The sequence below is a fragment of the Rhyacophila brunnea genome, unplaced genomic scaffold (genome assembly GCF_057557595.1).
Source record: "Rhyacophila brunnea isolate RB1 unplaced genomic scaffold, BYU_Rbru_1.0 scaffold_7, whole genome shotgun sequence".
In the NCBI taxonomy this organism is placed as follows: domain Eukaryota; kingdom Metazoa; phylum Arthropoda; class Insecta; order Trichoptera; family Rhyacophilidae; genus Rhyacophila; species Rhyacophila brunnea.
In genome coordinates this window covers 25601488-25614106 of record NW_028233339.1, presented here as the reverse complement: position 1 = coordinate 25614106, position 12619 = coordinate 25601488, and positions in this window count along the sequence as shown.

The following is a 12619-nucleotide window of genomic DNA, read 5'->3' as shown; positions in this document are numbered from 1 at the left end:
TAATTATTCATGGTAGAACTGCATTGTATTATTGATTAATTTAATCAAACGCAAATTTTTTAGTACTTATTCAACTTATAATATTATTTAATAAATCTGGACCGGTTTCGTCCGCCTTAGAGGGACATTTTTAACGTACCTTTTGGGTACCACTGAATCACAGCATTTGTCCAGCGGTTGTCAAGTGATATCCAGCCCATTTCTATTTCACCTGTTTAACGACCTCTATAAAATTATTTGTCTTTTTGAGTACAAGTACGTAATTATCTGTTTGGGTGTTTATGTTATAGACCTTTTGGTGTTAGCTGCAGAGATTTTGTTATGTTTTGGGTAATATTTTATACTTAGTTTGTGATAAATACACATGTTTTTATAATTTTGGTATTATTGATTGGTTTTATAGTTAGTTTGAATTATTTCGAGCGCCCCTTTAAATATTCTGACGAATTGTTTGAGTCATAGGTATGCCTAAAAGAAAATCACCGCAGTATCTACTTACGTTCATTGATACATACATACATTGTCGACACTCTTGGTTTCACAGCCTTTGGTGGGTCTGAGCCTTCACCAGAAACGTTTTATATTCCCACGAACCAACGTCGTCGGCTTCTAAATAATAATATGTTGGCCGATCTTTTTCAAATCTCCTAGTCCTGATGGGTACATATTCCGCCATATACATAGTGGTTAATCCATCGCAGTCTGTATTTTTATATGCTACGTGATCGTTTTGCCCCCGTTAAATTAATATACATGTATCTCCTCAGTATAATATCTCGACTTACAAAAGCAATTATCTTTAACATCCCCAAATATTCTAGACTCTTCTTTCAAATAAATCTACCTTTATCTCGTGCTGAGTTCCCAACATGGTTAGTACACATCCACTCATTTCAGTGATTAAATTGGAATTATCTCAAATTATTTTACTCTAAAAAATGAGATACTTACATTACAGATTGATGTTGATCGAATCAGTGAAATAAGATTGCAGCGAATAGTGAAATGAGCCCGAGAGGTCTTCGTCTAGCAGTGGATTAATAACGGCTGGTGACAATATATTATTGTCATACTATGTAATACCTAATTCTCATTTGCTGGAAAAGATAAGGATGGTTTGAAGTGAATAATAGTATTTTTGGTAATATTAATACCATCGACATACTGATAGAATTTGAATTTAAATTCTAATGGATGGTATTCGGCAAGGTTGAAGGTAACCTAATTAAGCTCACCCCGGATGTATGTACCTATAGCTCAAGTTCTCGCGGAACCCCGCTGTGAATCACTGGTCAGATTTAGGTGTATTCATTCGGGAACAGATTGGTGACCTCATTATTCTGTGAGTATTGAAGATTCGCGGTATGCGGTTATAAAAACTATTTACCATTTTTTTTTGCATTTGGGGCTAGTCAGCCTACCGGGATTCTCCCAATGTTCCGTTGGGTCAATCTGCTTCTGCATAGATTGGCTGAAAAATGAATTTAACATAATTTTAATTCAGCCGGTGTTAATAAAACCAGGGCCCTCAGATGTTATCGACTGCAACGCCACCAAGTTTGCCATACTTGGTATCATTTATATCATAATATACAATATGCGTTCTGAATCTACAAAAATTCAGAAAAGTCTTAAATGTATATTAATATTATGTTTTTCATATTATCTATAGCTGAAATTAAAAATATGTAATATTATGCCTTTAAAAGTGCTTCTGCACGTACAAGCCACCCAGGGCTGTCAAACGCCCCGAATTTTCCAGGATCGTTCTGTAATTGAAATCCGTATGAACACCGATGATGGCGAACATATTATTATGCTTGCGTGCTAAAAAAAACTTAAGTAGGTAATTAAATTAATTTGTTATGGGTGGCATGTCAAGTATTTACCATATTTGCTAGGCGCTACGTATCATTATAAAGCCGGGTACTCATTAGTAACTGTAACCATTTCAGATACTGTAACTAAAATAATGTAAATAATTATTTATTAGGCTCGCAAACTAATTATTTGGCGTCTATACTGGTTACTGTATCTGTGACGGTTAAAGTTACGGCTCGCTAATGAGTACCCGGCTTAATGCTGTCTGTACTAAAATCTCGTCGGCGCCCTCTAAATTGCATTTTGCATCTTTTTTTTGCGTGCCATTAGAATTTACTAACATGCCATATGTTCATCATGACTAGTATTATTATATTATATATTATGATAGGTACAAGTTGAATGATATTCGGAAAGCAAAATGTTCCGGAGTCTTCAAAAAAAAATCATTGTGCAATGCCCAATTTCGTCATATTATTATGACAATAAGTAAGGTTATATTATTTGCTTTTAGCAGCTGTTATTCAAATTCCATATCAACTAGTATTGAATATTTCCCTATAAGTATATTATATTCGATCCAAAGAAATAGAAAAAAATGTTCAATTTCATAGTTTTCGACCGTAAAATAAAGTTATAAGTTAGAAGAAACTACTTTGCAGGGACACTACATAGTTTTCTTCACAATTTATAAGTATGCGATATTCAGTTGTTTTTGAGTGAATGCTATTGTGTAATTACGTATACTTATATTCAAATTTCTGTTGACCACAATATGTCTCGGGATTGTCCTAAACAATAGTTGGCAACCCTGAAGGCAATGCGTAGGTATATATTATATTCTCAAGAGGTCGATCCTATATATGTATGTATAAAAAAAAACAACGTAAAAGATGCGTATACGTTATATTACCCTTCCGACGCACGTCAATAACTGGGGAAAAGTTTGTTCCGGCGACGCCCGACGGAGCATTTGGCGTCACGGCGAGAGATAAAAAAGTTCGCCAAGTAGTTAGCGAAGCAGGGGAGATGCAGCCTTATTTCTACCTACAAACTTTTATTCGGGTTCAGCCTATCGTAAATATGTATGCCGTTGCCAGAACGACTTTTCTCTGATACCTTTGAGCTGTTTGCTTTTGCTTTGAGTCACCATGGATAAATTCATATACACACATAGGCAAGGAGTATTTTTTACTTACCAGTAACAGGATTATTAATCCTGTTTTTGTACGAAGCCGAATAAAAAAAAACAACATAAGGACTCTAAAATAAACACATTGATTTAATTTTTTTTATTAGTAAGCTACAAAATCTCAGCTGATGCTTTTTTAGTTGTACATTTATACATTGTTGTTACATTCCACTTAAAATTAAAAAAATACATGTTGTTTATAGTAGGTCGGTGCTCGGTACGTATTATTTAGGTACATTTTTGGTTAAAACTTATTAAGATACTAAAATTTATTCATACTTGCAGGTTACATTCTCTTAGAAATATTTGGACACGCAAAAACGCTTTGATGTTTGACTGAAATATAAAAAATTCAAGATTATATTGATAATTGATAATTTTGACTTAAACTTTCAAGATATCTTGTCTTTAACCATTATAATATAGCATACATTGCCAAACAACGTGGTTTATATCTTCATTGTTGCTTCCCATAATATACTACATTTAGGTCAGGATCGTTTTTTATACCTAAGCGAGCTATGGTCAGCTGTGTAGCAATTAATTGTTGTTTATTATATGTATGTTATTGTTTTCTTATCAACCATTTTAAAACCGTTATTCTGTTTATCACTATAACACTAGTAATTACCTAACAGTACATATTAGGGGCTATATAATTAGGAATTCAAAAATCCTCAAATCACGATATTTGTAAATCGAAATCAAAATATACCTACGCTTTTCCTCATTTATAATGCAAATAAATACATTACAAAGCCGATCGACTTTCAATTGGCGGAATTTAAAGTAGATACTACCTCGGATAATAGACGGATTAATAGATTAAATGAAAGACCATTTCTTTGTATATATTCAATACCTATTGAAGAAATAATATTGTTTTTATTATTCATTCGTACAATAACGTCAATATTAAATACGTGGCTAGCGCCCAGACGTCTGTTACAATTAAGTTAGTAATGTCATTTACCTTAATTGATCCCAAAGCAAAGTGTCTACTAATTGGTGGAGTATCTCAATAATTCATACATAAATATAAGAAATAATTAGCACGAATCATTGTCGGATCGATAGTTTATAGGCCAAAGGAATGTGAAAGATGGGAGTTCGAGTCCCACTTGGTCAAACTTTTTTTCTGTTTTTTTTTTTAAAATTATGCCAGGATTTATATTATGCTTAAAATTGAAATGGGGACTATATACTCGCACAATTAAATAGATTGTTTACACAAAGCACCGACAACATTTTTTAAAAAGATGATTTCACAAATGATCGACAACTGTCAAATAGTAGATGTTCACTGTCGAAAGAGATAATTCTCACTTGTCAATGATTATTGTAGTTGTACACATACAAAAATATATTATATCTTTATACCTGTAGTTTACACACAATTCGATAATTGCTTAATTAATATATTATGACATATTACTAACTAGCTATACAATATTGGTGTAACTGGAAAATATTTTAGCATATTATTATTTTTCCTAGCGGTAAGATCATGACACAAACAATAATGCCTACAATAGTCTGCAGTATGTGCCAACGTCACTATTGCTTTTCTCAGTGGATTCCATCCAGTGGCGTCTCCAAAGATATCGAATATTTATTAATCTAATATGCAGGTAAATATTAGTAGACTAATGAAAAATATTGTGTGCTGTGCCTTAGTGAGATATATATCGTAATCCATATTATTAGTCGATTTCATCGTATCCGGTATCCGTTCATACACATCTGACAATAACAAAAATGTGTTTTATTTGTGGGCATACATAATATCTTAACAGTGGAGTAGACGGGGCCCAAGAAATTCGCATTAAACTTCTTCTTCTTTCGTGTTCGTGCGAGTGACGTGGATTTACTCTTCCTAACCATGCCTTGGCCACCATGATGACCGCGATTCCGTAATTTCCTCGGCGCAACATTTGCAGTTTTAATGATCATCGGAGTATTCCCACTTCTTCATATTGTTCTTGGTACTAGAACTCCTAGAAGTATTAGAACTGAATTTTACATATGAAGGAGTCTAAAAAGCGATGATAGTTATTACGTATAAGTGTACAGCTAGATCATTGTATGTCAATACATTCAGTACGCTCACTCACGATATGTTAAATTGATTTAAAAGGTACTAATATAAAATTTCGACTTATTGATTAGAGCCGCCTCACAAATAAGTATAATGGCAAAGAACAAACATCCGTTTAAAAATTATACAGATACAAATCGATTGGCAGTGTTGGTTCAAGCTACAACCCCACTATTAGAAATGTTAGTCAGAGAGAGAGAGAGAGAGAGAACTAGTTTATTTATTGACTTGAGCTAATTTTACAAATCACAAGTGCAAGATGTAATACGTCGTGATAAGTAAGTAATACAATTAAAGCAGGGTCTTAAAAATACATAAGAATGATAATATAGAAATAGAAGAAACTACACTTAATGAGCTAAATATAGGTACCTACCCTATTTTAAGAATTTATAAAATAACGTATATTATCCAATCTCACGCTCTCGCTCTCGCAAGTGGAATATATTAAGAACTGAAAAAATTAGGTAAAACGCAGTTACTACATTATTTATTAGATATTATATTATCAGTGAAATAATATAGATCCACATTAGCGAGAATGACAGAGTTTTCATTTACACTACGTATAGTTACGTAGAGAAACTGCAGAGGTTTTTCTTAGTCTTGCATACTTCAGGTGTCATATTATAGTATTCAAATATCGTTATTAGTTTATGACAAACATAATAGTGGGTGAATTGTTTGAATCAGTATCAGTTGAGATACAGTCTTTCAGGGTGGAAAAAAATCTGGTAGTATTTTCTTTAATGTTTTATAGATACTGTGATTCATTCGATTTTTTTTCTCTGCCATAATGTATTGTTTTTCGATATAGGGTATAGATTTGGCACTCCTTTGATTCCTCCCACGAATTACCAGCCTACCCCGCCTTTCACAGCGCCCCCGACTACCCAGAGTACACGGTATTTGCATTACTTATGCCCGGCTAACAATAACAACCAACCATTGGAACGTAGGCGTTGGCGCCCCCACGGGGAACTACTCGCGATGCGTTTAATTAGCTCGCGGCTTGTTGCGGTGTCATGCTTTTCAATGCCATTTTTGCAGGTATGTCGGTACATACCTTTATAAATCACGCATCATATGCGGTTATGGCTACAAATTATGATATGGAATAGTATTTCATGAAATTATTTGGAAACAGCTCTAGTACCTAGGTAAGTACTTAATTTTATAAAAAAAACACAAACTAAAAACTAGTGCAATGTATGGAATAGTAAATAAATGCATTTTTGTAAGTAAGTAGGTACTTACAGACCTACAAACTTATCTAAAGAATGGATGGGTGGGGGAGCCACTGTCGAAAACTACGTCTACGACTTGCGTCCATATTATGTTAGTTCGTAGTTCCATTTTGGACCGTTCTTTAGATAAGTTTGTAGGACTGTACTACCTAGATACTAATGTAATGATTCCAGTGAATAATGGAATTGCGATATTTATATAATTATTGCATTACTTCTATTATGTGTCGCTCTTTGGAAAGTCACAAAATGCCACAGGTTACCGGCTACCGACCGTTTATAAATTTTGCAAACCGCACGTGACCGCCAAAACGCGGTGAAATCTAAATGCAGAACACAAACTTTGTGACACTGATCAATCATGAGACAATGGCATGACGTAATCCTTACAACGGGAAATCATTAACGCCTCCCGACGCATTCTCACCGCTGCCCGATTTCCTCATTATAAACCCATGGTTCTGTTCGATGGCGCGGTTGGTAACTTACCAGCTCATGTAGGCCTTAAGCACAGCAAGATCTATACACCCCGCGAAAAAAATATTTTCAATTCAATCAAATTCAGACAAGATTTAATTGTAATTGCAATATGCATGCATACTGTGATTGTTAACTTGCTGATGTATCTTTATGGATTTGTTTACAAAGGTATTTTCATCTCTGTGACTATACTATAGTCGATGGCATCATTGTTACTAAAGTTATCACCAGGTAGGCTTTGATGGAACTTGCCTCGGACTTGTATTATTGTTGGCCGCCTTTTGTCCTGAGGCCTGGATGGGAGGATTTCTGAAATATCTTTCTCTGAGATTATATTGTCCCGCAGCTTCGAGCGGACAACTTTTGCCACGGCGCGCGACGTGAATTTTCAATACACTATCTACGTGTCGGTATAATATTTATGTTGCAGTAAATCCACATATTTCTCGCCGGCTATCATAACCAACTTCATGTTATTGCAGGTATTATAAGATAGATACTGGGAAGATCTTTAATTCGGTTCATGGCAATGCCGATCAACACACTGCAATAATATAATGAAGACTCAGTTTACTTCCAAAAAAGCAAGTTTTAATTTTTATGGTTTTTACGATTTGGGGTAAGACACCCCACCGCAGAACTGATAATATGGTGTTTCATATGCTGTCTATCGTAAAGTTAAAATTTTCGATATCGCCATTGACATCAATGTATTTTTTAATTAATTATATACTTAATTTATATTTACATTTTAATAGATTAAGTTTATGATAATTTACGAAAAAAAAAAAATGAGGACGTGTACCACTGAGTAGGTGAATGTTACTAGAGCTTGTGATTTCTCAAGATTTTTAGATTCTCGAGATTCGAAAAAAGAATATTCGATCCTTTGGAGTTCGAGGTTGGATTATTGATAGGACGTGTGCCACTGAGTAGGTGAATGTTACTAGAGCTTGTGATTTCTCAAGATTTTTAGTTTCTCGCGATTTGAAAAAAGAAAATTCGATCCTTTGGAGTTCGAGGTTGGATTATTGATATCTCAAAATTTTACAGAATTCTCGAGTTTTTTTTTCGTTCAGTATTTAGGTTTCGCTTAATATTTCTTCACAAGTTTTTTTCACACATTTTTATAGATTTCACGGATTGAATATTAAATGTACCTACTTAAACGTAACAATTTTTCAAGAAATGATAATCATGAATCTAAATAATATTAGCATAGAATCTTTTCACGTTGTACTTCTTGTGTGTGTATTTGCACTTGCGTGTATTTATTTAAAACAAAATAGGATAAGTACCCAAAATAACTGGTATGAAAAATATTCATCAACTTTATTTAATATTATGGGGTAGAAGATGGATCTATAGTCTAACGAATAGAAAAATAATGTCATTTACATGAGGAAGTTAGAGAGCTTTTATAAAAATTAAACTTTCTGTTATTTGTGTCGACACGCTTCAATGAACTAATCCTAGTTTGTGACAATTAGACAAAACTAATAATTTAGCCGAGTTATCATCAATTCACAGACAATTCGTCTCCTTATAGGTTGACCACACCCAATATTCCCTCTTCCCTCCCCAGGCGTCAGAGTCCCCCTTCAGCCGCAGCTAGGACCAGAGCTGCATCACATTGGACTTGGAGAAACTTGGAAACTTTGACAGAAACCGAAATCTTGTTCAATGTTAGTTATTATGTGCAATTGGTTGGAGGTATGTGAACGGAGATTGCTACGGACGATTAGTTGCGAATTGTGACTCTATCCAAACAAAATATTGTAAGTTCACTATGATACTTGATGGAAATTGAATTTAAGTTGGGTTTAATTGAAAATTTGGTTTTTCCCATAAAATATTCATTTTAGCGATCCAGGATTTGTTTAATGGTATCTCATGGTTTGGTGCATATATACATGGGTAGTTTATGTATGCTATATAAACTACTGGCAAAATATTATATCCTTAAACTGGTTTTGTCTTATCGCATTGGTAACCAGTGACGTCCCTAGATAAAATGCCGCCCCTAGGCAGCGCCAAGATGCCGCTTCATTTTTATACCGTATTTTTATCATTCTTTCACGAATCCAATATTTAATAAATGTGTTGTAGGTATAGATACATTACTGACAAAATATCAGACTAATTATTCGTAAATCTGCACGCTAATTATTCGCAAATCTGCACGTGTTGTTTCTGGCCACCAAGGACGTTGAAGGGGAACGAAAGTAAACTAGATATCGCAAACCCGACAAAACCAGTGAGCTGATTTTTTTTTTTGAAAGATATTTTCATTATTACTAGTTAAGGTAGCTATTTCTATACATTCTAAATGACTCTTCTCGATCTGCTGCCCCCAAGCGACGCTCAATCTGCCTACCCCCACGGGACGTCACTGTTGGTAACGATTGGAAATTGAAAAACACATTATTAGTATTTGTTTTTTTTCCATAAATATAGTACACAATATCCCGAGATAATGAAAGGAGAAATTTGATAAAATATTTTTTTTATAAAAGAATAGAAAGTTTTCTCCATTTGTTCAATACTTGTCCGGTAAATAGCATTAACCACACACCACTATCCTGATAAGCGTAAAAATTACATATAGTTTATTGTTTCAGACTCGGTTACCTATCTATGTTATCCAATGGCAAAGTGTAAATGAAGTTTATTTTATTTAAATCGAAAAAAGACTTTTGCTCTCATTAATTAATTTATTTTTCAGGTACCTGTCAATTTGAAGGCTCTAGTATATTCAAAAAAACCAAGTAAAGCAACATTGCTCATGCGAGCTCACGTGCGCTCACGTGGCGTGGTTGTAATATGTTTGTAGTATAATGATCCAGATTTATAGATTGTTATAAGGAACAGATGGATTATAACCAGTAAGAGTGGAATTGTTTTCATTTAAACGATGTATAAGAAAATACATAGCAAACTAGACTACTTTTCCAGTGATAGGCTGCCTGTTTCACAGACGAATAGTGGTCGCACATGAAGACGCGTACACACAAGTCGGAAACTGTATCGTCAGATGCGAGTTGCGAGCAAGTTGGCGGTCGAACCAGCCGGCGCGATTGAATCACTCTGAGTCATAAACTTTGCACAAGACTTGCAATAACTACATATATATATATACGCGCAGAACTATACAGATACTTGCTGTTACATGTCAAATGAATTAATAGATTTGTATTAAGACTTGTTTACACGCGTTTAGTACTAATTATTAATAATTACTACTCGCATTAATGATTAGTATTGAGCCCGTGTATATAAGCCCTTATGCGTAGTTAAATATGTAAGTATGTATTGAAGTATATCGTATGTATGAGGTCCACAATCATTTGATTTCATTGTTTAGAAAATTGTGATGAGTAGGGAAGAGCATAATCTTTACGCGGTTGGCTCTCTTCCGACGACTTCAATATTTTCTCTTTTTCTTGGTAGGATTATAATAATATATTCACTCAAATTATTTTCGTTTATTTATAGATCTAGACGACTCAATTTTTTACAATTTATTATAGATAATACGATTTTCAGTGTTTACAAGACAAATTTAATAATTAATTCCGCATGTTGCGATTTCTGTTAATTCATCATGCCTGTTGACATAATCAGGATAATAGTGCGAAAGGAGGCAAATTTCATCATTAATTTATGAATATTATTACAATACATATTTAATTCTATTACAAAAAACTTTTTCTTTAATTTTCAGTAAGGCGATGTCGGTTTTATGAGCGCGAAGGCCTTGGCACAAATCAATAAATTCAGTTCCATAAATACTTAGTATATAAATTTCCAAGTCAATAACAAAATCACAACAAATAACTGTATATAAATATATAGGGGTTTTATGAAAGTATTATATTGAAAATCCCTTGATAGGTTCACATCCTGCATTTATTTCAACCTGTATTTACATACGAGATATGCGATAGGGAAGGAAAACGCAGAATCAATTTCTGCCGAGCAATAAAAACGACATAAGCGAAAAACTTTCCACGATTTTCACTGCGTGGAAATTGAGCCCAGGTAAATTAGATGGAAAAGGATTCACTGTCAGCCTCGTAACTATATACCGTGGTACGTTGCGACATATGGGTGTACAATAGGAGAAATGTAGACATTGTTTAGACTATTAGATGATTGGATTATGTCTTTTTCTTTAAGGGCCCACATGCTCAGCGTAGGTCAAAATGGAGCTTTTATGGTATTTTCAGAGCATAACCCTGGATATTCCTTAAATGTTGTAGATAATCTATTTATATAATTTTGAAGCCTTACTATCCTTTATATTTATTTTATACATTTGATGACTGCATAAAGTATTTTTATTACATACAATATTATTCTTTCAAACCTCTCGCTCTAATGGTTTAGAATATAGTCATATTTCAGTACATCCATGTGCAGTGGTGTTAAGATTTTTTATATTTAATAATTTTTAAACGCATATATATAATCATTAGTAAAATTAATATTTACATTAGTAAATATAAGTAACATTATATAGTGAGATATTTACGATAAAAAAATATATTTTATAATTTTTGTGATCCCAAATTTGACAAGAATTAGGCATTTTATTATTCAAAAAATGGGCACGATTAACAAATTTGAAGATAATTCTAAAGATATTGATTATAAGCTATGTCTTTGGCCATTCAACTGTGATAAACAACCTACGAATAATGTTTGCTTTATAATATTTATTGACCTAAGAATAAGGTTGTATTTTTTTGAAATACGCCACATTTCCCAGTGGCTAAATTACAACATACGGCCGTAGCCATAAATTGACAAACGATAAATAAAGTAGGGAGTAAGATCATGGTAACGCGCGTGTTTGAAAATATACCGTTTTTAAAAAAATATTTTTTTTCGGTTATGTGTTCCATTTTGACATACGCTGAGCATGTGGGCCGTTAACAACGCAAAATATTGTGTTTAATTATATTATTATTACCCAATTGAATACAATGATAGTCTTTAATATCATAGAGGATAAGACTGTAGATATCAGACTATTTATATATTTTAATTATGTTTTGAATTTACACAGCGCTCGGAATGGACAGGAACGCACCGGAGCGCCGTTGTGGTTCGTGGAATTCCAAAATATACCGTTCCGGCTCGTGAATTCATTTAAAATTGCGTTGCGGTTCGTTAGATTGAGATAATTATATATGAATGTATCTTTTAAAGTTTTTCTCAAAATTAAAAATTAACGAAGTTATGTTATGCCGGGCGTGCAAGGGTTAAAAATAAAAATTATGACATTCCTAAATTTCTTTCAACCTTCTTATTTTGTGTCGATACCATGCCTAAATGCATTGTCTAAATAACAAGAAACAACCAGCTGCAAGCGTAAATTACTTTATTACCCAAAAAAATGTGCCTTGCTGACACTATTTGAAAACTCTTAAAAAATAAAGTATACATTGTTTAATAATTTCTAAAGGATGAAACATTTCAAATCTCAATACAATCTTGCCTTTGACTTACGCATTGTTAATTTACTTACCTACTAATTTATTATGTTATTTTATTCGGAGTGACAAAAATTATTACTTCGCCATTTATATTCGGGTGAATGAATTGTGTTTTCGATGGTTAAATTAATACAAAAAAGTTTGATAATTTGACTCGTGCAATCCGCTATAATATTCCTATTAGTTGCCTTTTAAAATATTTTGTATTATTCAAGATATAAATACGTTTCTAAACAAAATTGTTTATATTATTAGTTTGGTGTTTTTTTTGCTACATTCT